Here is a 17,506-nt window from a genome sequence, read left to right as displayed (position 1 = left end):
TTAGAAACTTTTTTTTTTATATTTATAAGACCATAGGGTGTCTAAGCAATATATTCTTGAAAACACAGCTTACCAAAAAAAAAAAAAAATTCTTGTAAACACAGTAAATATAAGTGAATGTTTGAAACTACAAGAGTCAAACGATAAATTTATTTAACCACAATGAGTATGAATAATAAATTTGAAATCACATATCGTTAAGTGATACATCATAAAATCACAAGGGCTGAAAATAAATATATATATATTTTTTTTGATATTTGCTTATGTTTGACTTTGGCACCTAAATCCTTTTTCGCCTTGCTCAACTGTGGCCAAGGGTGGTAAACAAACCAGGGGCTTTTGGCTCGGCTCGTGAAGCCTTGAACCTACATGTTTGAAATTGGTTATTGGAACCAGGCTTGGACTTGTATAAAAGCTCGTTTAATAAAAAGGCATGAGGCTCCAATTCAAAAGCTTGACCTTGGAGCCTCTCAGGCCGACCTAGTATATTAATTTTATTTTTATTTTATATTTTTTATACTACTTGTAATAGTCATCTCTTTCTCCTTAATCCATTTCACCCCATTTTTTTTGGTTAAACATATTTTTTGAATAATGTTGTTCTATATTATGTTGTTTAGATATACATTGAATTTATGAATATTTATGGAATTATTAGTGCTGTTGATTGTATATTCTGTTTGGATAAATTTTTGTTGTCTTATTTTTTTTAAACAGGCTAACAGGTCATAGCAGACTTTTATTTTTTGTAAATAAGACAGGCCAAGGCCGATAATTATATTCGTAACAAGTAACAGGTTAGGTCAGGCTGACACATTTAAATACATGCTTAGTCTTTTAAGAGCAAAGCTCGGCTCGGCTCGGCCCGTTAACACCCCTAATTGCGGCTGAGTTCCTCAAGTGGAACAAATAAGCAAATCAGAGGAGATTTGCTTAAGCAAACATAATCAATAGATGCTACAACAATTTATCAAAATTTAATGCTACATCATATGAACATGTAAGATAATATATTGATATGGGGGATCAAAATATAAATCAATGAGCTGGATATATGTCTAACTGCATGTTTGAGAGATATTTTTTTAGATTTTCTTTTTCTTATAAGTAGAAGATAGGTTAAATAGATTTTGGATGGTTATAATTACAACTTTTTTTTTACAACCTCTTACAATCATATCTTAACACCGTTGATTTTTGCCAATCAACGGTTATCATTTATTGTGAATTAATAATTAATTAATAAGTTTAATTTGCGAAAATCATAACCGTTGATTGACGGAAATCAACGGTGTTAAGATATGGTTGTAAGAGGTTGTAAAAAAAAAGTTGTAACCATAACCTACCTCAAATAGATTTTTATAAAATCTTTTATATAAAAAGAGTTTTTTAATAAGGAAAAAAGTAAAAAGGCAAAAGCCACTTGGAGGAGTTTTTAATAAATTATATCACCTTTTTTTTGAAATAAGTATTTTTTTTTAAATAAACAGATTTTAAATAACTTTTAAGTTAATATTTTTATAGCATCTTCAAACAGCTTGTAGCTTTATTTTTAAAATTTATTTTTAACTTTAACTTAAAAGTAACTTTTTGTTTAAAGAGAAGAGATACCAAAACAAGGTCTAAGTTGAGATTTATGGAGGGCTATCTGACCATTTTGCCCCTCATTAATTAATTAATAACAATTTTGTCCCTGATTCGAAACTATCTACCAATCTGTCACTCTTTAATCGACTAACTTGAATTTTTAATCGACTAAATGATTGTTGGGAGATTTAATCAACTAAATCTCCCTACTTAATCGATTAAAAAATCATACTGACTTGTTTTCCTTTGTTATCTGTTGGGAGATTTAGTCGACTAAATAGGGAGATTTAGTCGACTAAATCTCCCAGAAGCCATTCTTGTCTGTTTTGACCATTTAATCGACTAAGAATGCAAGGTAGTTGATTAAAGAGGGGCAGATTGGTAGATAGTTTTGAATCAGGGGCAAAATGATTATTAATTAATTAATAAGGAGCAAAAGGATGAAAAAGCCATTTATGGAGGATCTGTTTCAAAAATTAAATCATACACTTTTGGATCTGATTCGAGTTTTATTTTGAATTATCTCACCTAGACTCAATGTCACACTCTACTTTAAAATTTGAAATTATTTAGATTCTTAGTGATTTACATTAATATTTTTTTAATTTAAATTAATTCATTTTGCATAATTAATTAATATATTTGCATTGACCTGATCTAAGGTCATTTTATTTATTTATTAAGGAGTTGCAATTCTCAAGTCAAACGCAATCATTCTCTTGTTTCTCTCCCAAGTCACTGAGAGAGTACCCTTTACTTTCTATCTAGATTGTTCTTTCTTCTAACCTTCATCTTCTTCTGTTCTCTCTTTATCCCATGGCTTCTGATCTCGAAGCAAAAGCCAAAGAGGCTTTCATTGAAGATCACTTGGACCTCGCCGTGGACCTTCTCACTCAGGCCATTGATCTCGAACCCAACAAAGCAGACCTCTATGCTGATCGTGCACAGGCCAACATCAAACTCAACAACTTCACTGGTACACTCTCACCCTATAGGCCTTCCTCATGATGTTATTGTATTTTGTAAAGTTTATGTTTTTTGAATACCCTTTTGCTTGCTTTGTATGAATAATCAGGTTTTTATTGAAAACTGACACTATTCAATTGGGTCATCTATTGCGGCATTAATGGGATTTTTTTATTGTTGGGAAATGTCCTTGTGAACGTGTTTTTGTCTTAATTGATGATTATGCCTAATGTCTTCACTTTTTATTTGAGAAATTTTCATATAGTGGTGCTACAAATTTGATTCTCTCTTTTTGCATACATTTCCCTTTCCCTGCTCTGTCTGCCTGTGGGTGGAAGAGTCTATTAATATCAAAACTTTCTCTAAAGCTTAAGCTAGAACCAATTTTTTATCTCCTATTTATGTATTTATTTATTTTCTCTATTGATTTTTCTATTTCCTCAATCTTTTCTTGCTTTTCGTTAAGATTCATAGAATGCTGATCCAACTAGTTATTAGTTTGAAATATAGGTGATGACGATGCTATGTAACATGTCCTCTCAAGCTGATAGTTATTTGGCTTGAAGCATGGACGATGTATGGCCTACTTTACCTTAGACTAAAGGGAAAACCCTTTTCTAGACTCAAACAAGTGACCTTCTTGTCACACAAAAGAGTAACCTTACTACTACTGCTCTAAGACTTGTCCTCCATATTTTACCTTGTACTGAAATTTAAATAAAGTAGGGTGTGTACCCATGGCTTGCACGTATGTAATTGGTAGGGTTTTGAACATTTAAGTAGAATAGAATGTATGGTATGTCTATAATATGAGTTTTAATTAAATATTAGGTATTAATAAAACTAACGTGTTAATAGCCGTCTTTTAACTTATAAATGAAGGTGAAACAGAAAACTGGAGTATTTGTTTCCAACAATGAATGGAAATAATGTATAAACTTCAATGATCAAAATTAATGGTCAAATGGTATAACCAACATAAAAACATGATCAAATTATATTGTAACCAGTGTTGTAGAAATCATGCTATCCATGATTCAATTGCGTGGTGGCCAGAATCGTTGCTTGAATCGAGTGATACGATTCAGAAATTGTGAATCGTGGTGTTCTGCATATTCAAGATCCGATGGTTTTTGTGCATCTTTTTCTCTGTCCATGTGACTTTTGCTGGCTTTTGTGCATATCTTCCTCTGTTGAAATAGAAAGAAGTAGTAAGTTGAAATAGATTTATGGTAAAGGACATCTATTTTTAATCAATCCTGTTGTTTGATTTTCTTATTTATTTGTTTATTTGGGTTTGGAACATGATTCCTTGTTCATTCTCTCTTTCCTGCAAGTTACATGTGCTTGTAAATGTAACTGTCCTGTGTACTTTTGATTTTACGTGTTATTTTGGGTGCGTATTCATGGTTTCTAGGGACATGTAGCTGTAATTATTTACTAATTTTGGCAATTAAATTTCTTGCTTTTTGTGCAGAGGCTATTACGGATGCAAACAAGGCAATTGAGTTGAATCCTTCATTGTCAAAAGCATATTTGCGAAAAGCGTAAGTACAATGCTATTACACCGTTTTTGTCTTTTCCGTTGTTGTTACGCTTGTGTAATTATCACTACGTGCTTTGAATTTCTTCAATATATCCTGAAATGTTGTCTTTGCTAAGTGTTGTCAAAAGCAGCCACTAACTTTCAAGGCATTGACATGGGTCTAAGGCAAGGCAAGTTGCATATACGTTATGTGGTTGATTCTGCTGCATCAGGAAATTTCTGGAGTTTTACCCGATTAACCTCTCTTTAAACACTCAATAGACATGGGTATCTAATCTAAAGTGGTATTCTATTCCAATAATGATAGACCCCTATTACTCAGTAATATGCTATGAGGTAGGGAATAAGAAGTAAAAGGATAAACTCACATGGGTGAGGAGGACAGAATAGGAAATAAAGGGAATATTCGTGTTGTTAAGTCTGCTGCATAACTGAATACTCAGCTGGCAAAGAATAGTAGTAGGTGGCAATTCAATTAGGGGGAGATGAGAATATAAGAGGGAAGGATAGCAAGTGCATGGTAGGAATGAATTGAGAAGAAAAAAGAAATGGACTTTGGCTAGAGGTTCAATGCATCTGCAGAACTCTAGATTTATCATTTATTTTCTGCATTTTCTGTTTTTGAAGGAGCTATTTTCAGTTGTTTTATCAGTAAAAGTTTGGTTCCTATCAAATAAACATCATTTTAGCTAAATAATACATGCCAATCCAAATGAAAACCGTAGAAATAAAATATGAACTGAAACATGCAGACATGTGTGCATTCCTAAGTTTTCCCCATTTTTCCTTTTCTTCAACGCTCTTATTCGCAGCCTCCTCGATTTTCATAGCTGAAGCTGCCATTTTCCTTCCATTATCCTCCAATCGTTTCCATAGTTTGTGTCACGATCTTTTTTCTATCTCTATTTGATTGATTTTTACCCAAATTTTTAATTAACATTGTGTTTACCCAATCTTTGCCACTACATTGTGTTTTCATGTAATTGAATCTGAAATATTATTGTATATTCAAGTGTATATAACTGTACAAGAAGGCTCTCTATTTATAGAGACTAAAAGACCTAATGGGATGACCTAATGGGCCAAGCCCACAATCTAGACTATTCTAGACTATTCTAATAATAATAAATTAATATTATTTCTAACACTCCCCCTCAAGCTGGTGCGTATATATCAAAAGCTCCCAGCTTGTTATAAATATGATCTATTCGGGGACCTCTAAGAGCTTTAGTGAATACATCCGCAAGTTGATAATTGGAATTAACAAATGCTGTCTCGATCTCCCCTGACTGGATCTTTTCTCTAACAAAATGACAGTCAATTTCTATATGCTTGGTCCTCTCATGAAAGACTGGGTTAGAGGATATATGCAAAGCGGCTTGGTTGTCACAAATGAGCTTCATAGGCCTTTGTTCACAGAGATGGAGTTCCTTAAGCAATTGTCTCAGCCAGATGAGCTCACAGGTTGCATTTGCCATTGCCCGATATTATGCCTCCGTACTGGATCTGGCGACCACAGTTTGCTTCTTACTCTTCCAAGAGATCAAATTTCCTCCGAAGAGAACACAATACCCTGAGGTGGATCGTCTATCTGAAGGAGAACCTGCCCAGTCAGCATCTGAACAACTAGAGATCTCTGAACTCCCTTTATTTGTATATAATAAACCTCTTCCTGACGCCTTTTTAATATATCGGAGAATTCTAATAACTGCATCCCAATGGGAGTCACAGGGAGAATCAAGAAATTGACTTGCAACACTCATTGCGAAGGAGATATCTGGCCTTGTCACAGTAAGATAATTCAATTTTCCAACTAGTCGGCGGTAGCGACTAGGATCTGGCAGTGGCTCCCCCTGTCCTGGTAATAACTTAACATTGGGGTCCATAGGTGTATCAATGGGTTTACAGTCTAACATGCCAGTCTCATCTAGGATATCCAGTGCATACTTCCTCTGACAGATGGAAATGCCCCGCCTAGACTGTGCAACTTCGATCCCCAAGAAATATCGAAGTCTGCCAAGATCTTTGGTCTGAAATTGATTGAATAAATGCTCTTTCAACTGATCAATCCCGGTCTGATCACTGCCTGTAATGATAATGTCATCAACATAGACCAGGAGATAAACGCACTGGCCAGAAGAGCTATGCCGGTAAAAGACAGAATGATCGGCTTTGCTTCTGATTAAGCCAAAGGATTCAACAACTGAACTAAAGCGGCTAAACCAGGCTCGAGGAGATTGCTTCAGGCCATATAAAGATTTCCGAAGTTTACATATCATTCCAGAACTCTCCCCCTGAGCAACAAAACCTGGTGGTTGCTCCATATAAACTTTCTCCTGCAAGTCACCATGTAGAAAAGCATTCTTAATATCAAGTTAGAGAAGGGGCCAGTGATGAATGGCGGCAAGGGCAAGAAACAGGCGAACATAAGCCATCTTAGCAATAGGAGAAAAGGTATCCCCATAATCAAGACCAAAGATCTGTGTGTATCCCTTGGCCACCAAGCGAGCTTTAAGGCGATCAATAGTGCCATCAGGACCAACTTTAACTATGAACACCCATTGACAACCAACAACAGACTTCCCGGGAGGAGCACGAACAAGATCCCAAGTGCCCTTGGAGTGAAGTGCCTGCATTTCATCAAGCATCGCCTGGCGCCACCCTGGATGAGATAGTGCTTCACCTGTGGTTTTAGGGATGGAAACAGAAGAGAGACTAGAAACAAAAGTAAAATGTTGTGAAGAAAGTCTGTCATAACTCAAGTAAGAATAAAGGGGATGAGGATTTCGAATGGATCGAATACCTTTCTGAAGGGCAATGAGAGGAGTCTATGATGGAGGATCCGGAGGAGAAGAGCCGTCAGGAAAGGGCGATGAGTCATCAAGAGGCAAAGTCGGAGGAGGTGCAGGCTGACGACCCTGGTATGTGAGGAGAGGACGATCTGCAGGTATGGGGGTAATGGGTTGCTCCTCTGGAATAGGGTCACCTGCAGTTGGTAAAGACAAGTCAAGAAAAGGAACAGGAAGGACCTGATCAACCTGTGACACTGGAGACGGAGTAGAGTGAAAAGGCTGCTGATCAAGGAAAGTGACATCAGCAGAAACGATATAATGCTTGAGATCAGGAGAATAACAACGATACCCTTTTTGAAAACGTGTATACCCAAGGAAAATACATTTGAAGGCCTTGGATGTCAACTTGTCTTTACCTGGAGGAAAATCATGAACAAAACAAGTACAACCAAAAATATGTAAAGGCAGAGGATAAGAAGGTGCTCCGGAAAACAAAATACTGTGGGGAACATCATTATTAAGCACAGAAGAGGGCATGCGGTTGATAAGGAAACATGAGGTGATAATAGCATCTTGCCCAAAAACGGAGTGGGACGTTCATATGAATGAGAAGGGTACGTGCAGTTTCAACTAGATGTCTATTTTTACGTTCAACGTCTCCATTTTGTTGTGGAGTGTGGGGACAGGTAGTCTGGTGTATCGTCCCATGTGTATCCAGAAATTTAGAAAATTCAAGAGACACATACTCTTTTGCATTATCACTGCGCAAGATTTGAATAGAAGCACCAAATTGAGTTTTTATTTCTGCACAAAACTTTTGATAAATTGAAAATAACTCAGAACGATTTTTCATTAAATAAACCCAAGTGCAGCGGGAGAAATCATCAATAAAGGTTACAAAATACTGAAAACCCAAAACTGACATAGTCCGACTCGAACCCCAAATATCAGAATGAACAATAGAAAAGGGAGCAGCAGCTCTCTTATTGACTCTACTAGCAAAGGAAGAGCGAGTATGCTTTCCCTGCTGACAAGACTGACAATTCAAAGACTTAAGACCTAACAAAAAAGGAACCATATGCTGAAGCTTCGAGAGACTTGGATGACCCAGACGGCTATGGAGAAGCTCAGGAGACTCTGTGAGAGAGCATGCAACTGGAGCAGAGGGTGCATGCAGATAGTAGAGACCTCGTGACTCACCGCCCGCTCCAATCGTCTTCCCCGTACCCGGATCCTGCATAGAAAAAGACTGTTTAGAAAAGGTGATAGAGCAAGAAAGAGAATGGGTCAATTGACTAACAGAAATTAAATTAAAAGGAATGTCAGGGATGTAATAAACAGAGGTTAAATTCAAGAAGGGAGTTGGTTTGGCTTGCCCAATGCCACGAGCTGGAGCCTTGGTGCCATCAGCAAGAGTAACAGAGGGAAGATTATTAGAAAATGTAAGGGAAGTAAAAAGATCCTTATTACCACAAAGATGATCAGTAGCACCTGAGTCTATTATCCAGGGTCCAAGAGACGATTGAGAAAAACAAGCAACATGATTACCAGTATCTGGAGCAGGTGGCTGAGAAGAACTCTTCTGGAGAAGGGCCTCATAGTCTGCAGCGGAAATAGTCACTGATCTGGTAGAGGGCGGCACAACATCTGTTTGAGCAAAGTTCATATGTGGTGGCTTCAAGTGAGGGTACTTTCTGTAGCAACGTTCTTCAATGTGGCCCAGATTTTGGCAATAATTACACCGAGGCCTTTGTCCTCGGCCACCCTGTCGATATAACGTCGTCTGTCCGCGCCCGCCTGGGCCATATGATGTCATGGGCCTGCGACCGCCTTGTCCGCGGCCACGACCACGACCACCATTGTTCCAATTACCACGAGAGACTAAAGCAGCAGAATCAGACAAGGGAGCAGTAGAGTCAGTAGCTGGCACGTGTGCGGGGGCCACCTTATCTTGAAGATTCAGAAGGCGCTGAAAGGTCTGGGATATGCTGGGAATCTCAGTACTGGTTAGAATGTTCTCACGAACACTTTCTAATCCGTCAGGGAGACCAGAGAGAGTCACAACCGTAAAGAGACGCTCCACTTGCGTCCTGTACACTGTAGCATCCGCAGCATGAGGTAACATAGCCAAAAATTCCTGCATCAAAGAACGAATCTTACCAACATAAACTTCCATACGAGCTTCGGGTGATTTGCGCAAATCCATCATCTGGGAGACAATGGAATAAAGTTGCTGAATATCATTGGTGTAGAGGTTTTTGGCTTCCGTCCACACATCATAGCAGGTCTCAAAGGGAATGAAAATATTGAGAAGAGATGAATCAATGGATTGCCAAAGAATACTGAGGAGCTGAGCATCAACTTTCTCCCGTTCAGTCATCTGATCTTTGGAAATATCAGTCTTCTTAGTGGTGAGATGTTTGTCATGGCCTTGACCGGTAAACCAGATCTTAACGGAGGTAGACCAGGTCTTGTAAGTGGCAGATCCGGTCAATTTCAGAGTTGTGATAGATGGAATAGCACTTTAAATGATGCCGGAAGGATGTTTACTGGTTCCTTCCATCAGAAACAGCGATCAGACAACCAAAAAACGGTAAAAGTCACGCGAAAAAGGAACAAAGTAGCGACTTTTGCACTGGAAACCCTCGAACGGAAGAGACCCACAACGAACGGGCACCGTATCTGGAAGGAGGAGGCAGAGGCGAGCCTGTCTGCCTTGGTTTGGCCGGAAAAGGTGGCCGGAACAGTGCACACGCGCCGGAGAGAGGTGGCGGGTGAGGCCCACGCGCAGACGGCTATGGTGGCGCGTGGAGGCGCGTGCGGCGGCCGTTTGGGACGGGTCTTGGACAGAAATGGTCGTCGGCGTGAGGGGATCCTGATCGCGTGGTTTCTCGCCGGAAAGGTGGCCGGAACAGTGATGAACAGCGACGGAACAGTGTTTCTGGCGATGTGAACAGTGTTTTCCGGTCAAATAATGAAGGAGGATGACGATCTGAGATCGAAAAAGGGTCTAACAATGTTCGGAGGGTTGAAAAAGGTTGCCGGTATGATGCACGGCGGTAAAAAGGTTTGCCGGTATGATGCACGACAGTAAATAAGAAAGGAAAAGATATATATGCGGAAGCAGAGCCCTCAGATCGAGAGCTCTGATACCAAGTTGAATCTGAATATTATTGTATATTCAAGTGTATATCACTGTACAAGAAGGCTCTCTATTTATAGAGACTAAAAGACCTAATGGGATGACCTAATGGGCGAAGCCCACAATCTAGACTATTCTAGACTATTCTAATAATAATAAATTAATATTATTTCTAACACATGTCTTGACTTATATTTTCTGTTAAATTATTATGTCTATTGTACTTTTATTTGTATTACTTTGTCTTTAATGCATTGTGATGAATTAATTTGTGTTTAAATATTATTTAGGATAATTTGGTGATCATTTGTTGTCATACGAATAAATTTTAATTTTTTTTTTAAACATCTGGCATCATTTCCAATAATGTGGCCATACCACGTTGCCATACCAAAGTGACGTGGTTTTGAGGGTGGCTACTTCAACCTGCTTTTTTTACCTTGTGATAATGCTCCCTCCTTCGGTGTACCGGGGTTCGATCCTCACCGCCCCCCACTTTCTTTCTAGTGGAATTTCTTTCTTCGCACAGGTAGGTGGGCCTGTGCATCGTCCACCCTTCAAGTTCAGTGGGCTCTTGTGTGAGGGGGCGTGTTGAGATATATAGTCCCACATTGGTTGTAAAGAACCTTAGGATACACCACCCCAAAAGCTAGCTCAAAAGGTGAGAGTGCCCAAGACCTTATAAACTCCACATTAGTTGCACATACAACCAATGTGGGACTATATATCTCAACAATCACCATAACTGATGCTTGACCATATATGTTGCCAATGCCATCATAAATGCGTGATACTCTTTATATTCTTGTTCCTTGTTCAACTGTGCTGTAGTTACTAAATTTCTTGATTCAATTTTTGATTTGTTATTTCGGTTGCAGTACTGCATGCATGAAGCTTGAGGAATATCAGACTGCTAAGGCTGCTCTGGAGATGGGTGCTTCATTGTCTCCAGGTGAATCAAAATTTGCTAAATTGATCAAAGAATGTGATAAGCTCATTGCAGGTAAACTTAAAATTCTTTTTGTGGTAAATTCGTTCTAATTGGTGAAATTTGTAATTTTTTTGGGGTTTAATTTTGTTGTTTTAGATTTTGTTTGAATTATATGTGACTGATGATTGTGTCTTGAACTTTCAAAGGGAAAATGTGGATATATGCCATTTTTGCTAGGAAACTGACATGAACTTGATGGAAATATTGTGTTAAACAGAAGAATCTTATACCATGCCTATACAAGAAGAGACTACTACACAGGACGAATCCCCAAAAGATGTTCAGCCAGAGAATAATCTTCCAGAGCAACCAACAGTGCCAGTGGCTAAACCTAAATATAGGTTAGTACAGCTTTGTGGTTGTTTATGTCCTTTGCTAGGATTATTGTTTTATATGTGGATAGTACTACTGCTGATGTATTTATTGTGCATATCATCAGGAGTTTATTATTTTTAAAAGTTAAGAATTAACTCTCCCAAATGCTTAAGTTATTATTTGAAGCTCATGAATCATTCCATATCTAACACATCCCTTCACACCATAGCATTTATGGGCTTGAAACATGGATAATGCAAGGAGCCTAGGGAGGAACTCAACTTTTATTCAAAAGAATGGGGGAAGGCAAGGATTGAATTCTTGACCCCCCTTGGTCATAGAAATTTAGATATCATTTCAAGAACCAACTATTTCAAAACTTAAGTTGTTAGGTAAAAGCGAATGGATAGTTTTATTTTACTTTTATTTATTTTATATTACTGTTGAGATATATAGTCCCACATTGGTTGTTGAGTTCAAAAGCCTGAGAGGCATTGCCCAGGTCAGAGTAGTATTCTTTAACAGCTTCCCAAATTTCTTGAGCCGTATCAAGGAATAAATAAGTTTGACTGATATCCGGTTCCATAGAATTAGTCAGCCATGTCATGACCAAAGCATTTTCAGTCACCCAAGCATCATAGCCAGGTTCATGTTCTGCTGGTTGAACCTTTTTTTCCATCCAGATACCCCATCTTCCCTTTGGTCTGGATAAACAACTTAACAGATTGACACCATTGCACATAGTTTCTACCGTTTAAACGGTGATTGGTGATCTGCATTGCTGGGTTGTCTCCAGAAGACGAAGAAATGGGAAGGGGTGAGGTTCCGGTCGAAACACCAGATAAATTTTCAACAGTTTCAGTGTCCATGGCTTCCTAACAACAATACCCAGAAAACAAAATTCCTCCAAATATGATTTTTGACCCTCAAAACAGGAAGAGGGAAGCCAGACGATTAGAACGGGGTATGACCCGCCAGAAAAAAATGATGGGAGGGCGGCGCGTGGACCACACGCGCCGGCGAAGCTGAAGGATGTTGGTGGCGCGTGGCGGCGCGTGGCTGGGTCTCCGGCGACGGGTCTTGTGTTGGCTGGCTCGGAATTTTGTTCTGGACCTAATGGTGGCCTTGGTTTTGTGGTTGGAGGTGTCTAGGTGAGGGTTCTGGCCTTGACAGAGGCAAAAAACGAAAAAAAGAATGGAAGGGAAGTCAGAACAGGGAAGAGACTGGATTTGAACCAGCTCTTGATACCATGTAAAGAACCTTGGGATACACCACCCCAAAAGCTAGCTCAAAGGGTGAGAGTGCCCAAGACCTTATAAACTCCACATTAGTTGCACATACAACCAATGTGGGACTATATATCTCAACACGCCCCCTCACACGAGAGCCCACTGGGCTTGAAGGGTGGACAATGCACAGGCCCAATTTTTGGTGTACCTTTTGTGCTTTTTTATTTTAATTCCACTTTAAAGTGGGAGGCGGTGAGGATCAAGCTTTGATACCATGTAAAGAACCTTGGGATACACCACCCCAAAAGCTAGCTCAAAGGGTGAGAGTGTCCAAGACCTTATAAACTCCACATTAGTTGCACATACAACCAATGTGGGACTATATATCTCAACACCAAGACCTTATAAACTCCACATTAGTTGCACATACAACCAATGTGGGACTATATATCTCAACACGCCCCCTCACACGAGAGCCCACTGGGCTTGAAGGGTGGACAATGCACAGGCCCAATTTTTGGTGTACCTTTTGTGCTTTTTTATTTTAATTCCACTTTAAAGTGGGAGGCGGTGAGGATCAAGCTCTGATACCATGTAAAGAACCTTGGGATACACCACCCCAAAAGCTAGCTCAAAGGGTGAGAGTGCCCAAGACCTTATAAACTCCACATTAGTTGCACATACAACCAATGTGGGACTATATATCTCAACAATTACATCCATAACACTTCTCTTCATGCAAGAGACTTTTGGATTTGAAATGTTGACAGTGCACAAGCTACAAGCCTATCGACCTAACTTGTGCTGAAATTCAACGTTGTATTAGCATAGTGGGGTTGTCAAGGACAAAATTCTAAACCACTTGGGCAATGGGGCTGGCTCTAATATTGTATCATGAACCAACTTATTGAAATCTTAAGCTGTTATATGAAATTCCATAACTGGAATTATATCTAACAATGAGCTTTTAGAAAATGTTCCCTCAGGATTTTTAAGATATTACAATTTGTCAATTCAATGTCTGATTGGAAAACTTGGAAATAAGTCTGTTATTTTCCTAGTATTATTGATTAGTTGTTGCTTATTAGTAGAATATACACAGCGTGTTCTACTTCTATTAGTAATTATGTGCTACTGTTGGTTTAGTTAGCTTACTGCTTGTCTGTTAGCTCAGTTAGCTTAGCAGTCAGTTAGTTAGCCAGTTAGTTGCTAGTTAGTTACAAGATCTGTTTGTTCAAGCAACTGTAGCCCTATAAATATCTTCACTGTGTATCAGTGTGATGAGACCCAAGGTCTCAAGGTTTATATCAGGAAGAAGAAGAACAAACACATGGAGGCAGCTGATGAACACGTGGGAGAAACTGCTGAAGAGTCTTAGTGTTGTTATTTTTGTTAATATGTGGTTAATACATTTGTTTAGTTGTATGGACAGCGTGGCATTGGTTTTGTATAAATAGGGACTGAATCATTGTAATAGGAGGTAAGTAGTCATTTAGAAAACAGAAGTTATTCTTAGAAAACTAGGAGGGAAGTTAGGGCCTCATGAATTGCTCTAACCGACTGCAATTGCAGTCTTTGTAACTCCTTTTCGTGCATATCCAATAAATAAAAGAGGAAACCCAGATTTCATTCTCTGTTCAATTCTTTCGTGCTGTTCTTTGGGTTTTGGGTGAACTAAGGGAGTGGGATCTTACCAACTGGTATCAAAGCTCCCGTTCTTGGGAGTGGAAGATGGCACTCATGCGCAGTATGAATTCAACTAGAAAACTCGAAGGTAGGAGGTGGCGACGTTGGGGACACGGTCCAAACTCAACGAAGACTCATGGCAACAGAACATGGCATAGCAGAAATTATACACCGTATGGATGAGATGACAGTGAATATAAACCATATTCGAGGCGGAGGTCACGAGGGTCGACCAAGATGCAACAGAACGAGAGAAGAGGAGGAGGAATCTGTCGAAGCTGACGCTCATAATCATCGAAGGAGGAATCAAAGAGAGGATCGAAGAAGGCTCGAAATCCCAATTTTCGTTGGGAACGAGGCTCATGCTTGGCTCAGCAAAAAGTAGAATGCTATTTCTGATTAGTGACATTGAATAAGAGGAAAAGATTGGGGGTGATGGTGTTTTTAGAGGGACATGCTCTCACATGGTTTCAGTGGTGGGAGATGTGTAACCTACACTCCACATGGAATTAGTTCCGGAGAGAGTTACTGAATCGTTTACAACCAGAAACCATGGACAATCCCTTCAGACCTCTGTACGCGTTGCTACAAACAGGCACAATGGCAGAATTTCAGGCCGATTTTGAGAAGGTGGTGAGCATGATGTGATACGAAGATGAGGAGTTCTTGAAGGGAGCGTGGCTTAATGGGTTGCGACCTAGCATTCGAGAAGAATTGCTTCTGTATCATCTGTTCAGGCTATTAGATATGATTCGATTTGCTTTGAAGCTAGAAAGACGAAATCAAGCGTGGGTAGAAGACGATTTAATCAGAATGGGAACAAAAGGGACTAACGGGGGAAAAACGACGTTGATTAGGGGAATTGGTGACACAACAACGTACAAGGGGTCAGCTAGCTGGGTCATCATGGACATTGGGCCAAAATCAGTACAGGCCCAATACTAATGATGGATCCAAGAATACAGGCTCAATGGCTAAGGGCTCTATTTCAATCAACCAAAGAGTGAAAACTAGTGTCTAATAATCGAAGGTTACCAAGACAAGAGATCAAGGAACGACGAAGGAAGGGGTTTTGTTTCACCTCCAAAGACAAATGGAATCTGAATCATGTCTGCCCAGAAAGAAGATGTATTTGATGATAGTTGAGGAAGAAGATGAAGGAGAGGCGTCGAACTTGGAGAACGAAGGCGAGTCTCAAATCCCCAAGTTGGACGACGAACGAGGAGCGGTTCATTTGTCAATGCAAAGTTTAATGGGTCTTTCCTAAATTCGAACGATGAAAATTTGGGGGGAAATCAAGGATTCGACACTACGAGTACTTGGTTATGCCTTTTGGCTTAACCAATGCTCCCTCTACATTTTAGGCACTGATGAATGACGTGCTCAGACCTTTTCTGCGTAAGTTTGTTATTGTGTTTTTAGACGATATCTTGATATATAGCAAAGACTGTGGGGAGCATATGGTACAACTGGGAGAGGTGCTGAAGTTGTTGAGAAAGCACAAGCTACAAGCTAATTACAAGAAATGCATTTTTGGGCAGTCTAAGGTAGAGTACCCGGGGCATATTATTTCGCAGGAAGGATGTAGTGTGGATTTTCGTAAGGTTCAGGTAATGAATGAATGAAGGGCCTAAACTGAGGAAGATTAAGGAGTTGAGGGGATTTTTGGGTTTGACCGGCTACTACAGAAAATTTGTGCGAGATTACGGCAAAATAGCAAAACCACTGACGGATATGCTAAAGAAAGACAATTTTAAGTGAACTACAAAGGCAGAAAGGGCGTTTGAGGAGTTAAAATGTGCTATGAGCACAGTCCCGGTTCTAGGATTGCCTGTCTTTGGCAAGTGTTTTACTATAGTTACTGATCCATTAGGAAAGGGCATTGGGGCTGTGTTAATGCAAGAAAATCGGCCCTTAGCATATATCAGTCAAGGATTCTCAGCAAGGGCGATGGCAAAATCGGTTTTTGAGAAGGAACTTATGGCTATTGTGTTCGCGGTGCAAAGGTGGAGACCTTACTTAATAGGAAGGCATTTCGTGATTAAAAATGATCAAAGAAGCTTGAGATTTCTGAACGAGCAGAAGGCTTTGACTGAGGAACAATATAAATGGGTGTCGAGGCTTCTTGGTTATGATTTTGAAATCCAGTTTCAGCCAAGTAGGGAAAATCTAGTAACAGATGCTCTGTCCAGAAGAGGAAGTCTGAATGCTATCTCCAATTTACAATTACCCGATTTGGAAGTCATGGAGAACGAGTTACATACAGATGAGAGACTACACAACATTATTCAGGATTTATTAATTAATCCTGAGTCACATGAAGATTTTAAGTTGATCGGGGGAAGATTGTTTTTTAAAGGAAGGTTGGTTTTATCTAAAAATTCTCAATTTATCCCCCACATTTTACATGAGTTCCATGATTCACCACTGGGGGGACACTCTGGATTTCTGAGAACTTACAAGAAGGCCATGGAAGCAGTATACTGGAAAGGAATGAAATGGAGGATTAAGAAACATGTGGCTGAATGTGCTATATGTCAGGAAAATAAGGTGCAAAGCTTATCTCCAGGAGGACTGATTCAGCCTTTATCGGTGCCTGCTAAGGTATCGACTGATATATCAGTGGACTTTGTGGGGGGTTTCCCAAAGGCATGTGGGGTAGATACTATATTTGTAGTGGTAGATAGACTAACTAAATATGTGCATTTTTTTGCTATAAGTCATCCCTATCATGCCAAGGATGTGGCTTCCCTATTTGTTAAGGAAGTTGTGAAGTTACATGGATTTCCTATGACTATTGTCTCTAACAGAGACAAGGTATTTCTCAGTCATTTCTGGACTGAAATGTTTAAGTAGCTCCATTATAGTTCAGCCTATCATCCTCAGTCAAATGGGCAGACTGAGGTGACTAATAGGTGTTTGGAGGCATATTTGAGGTGTTTCTACAGTCCCAGACCAAAACAGTGGCCCAAATGGTTGCATTGGGCAGAGTTTTGGCATAATTCTATGTACAAAACATCAGCTGGAATGACACCTTTTAAGGCATTATATGGATGTGATCCACCTTGTATATTTAGGGTGGGAAATTCTGCATCAACAGTAGAAGCCGTATATCAGTTATTGAAGGAGAGAGACATTATATTGAAGGAGATGCAGGACAATTTGGTGAAGGCGCAAGACAGACTTAAAATTCATGCCAATCAACATAGGAGAGAGAAATTTGAAGTTGGTGACATGGTGTACCTCAAG

The 17,506-nt window shown here is 39.5% G+C and overlaps 1 pseudogene; it reads left to right on the top strand.

Annotated features, from left to right (window-relative positions):
• Positions 1–2,312: 2,312 nt before the first annotated feature.
• Positions 2,313–17,506, top strand: part of LOC133283733 (protein SGT1 homolog B-like) — a 30,852-nt pseudogene continuing 15,658 nt past the window's right edge.

The sequence above is a fragment of the Gastrolobium bilobum genome, unplaced genomic scaffold (genome assembly GCF_033153095.1).
Source record: "Gastrolobium bilobum isolate Gb01-03AN ecotype WA unplaced genomic scaffold, APGP_CSIRO_Gbil_v1 utg1608, whole genome shotgun sequence".
Classification (NCBI taxonomy): Eukaryota; Viridiplantae; Streptophyta; class Magnoliopsida; order Fabales; family Fabaceae; genus Gastrolobium; species Gastrolobium bilobum.
This window is presented reverse-complemented; position numbering and strand designations above follow the sequence as displayed.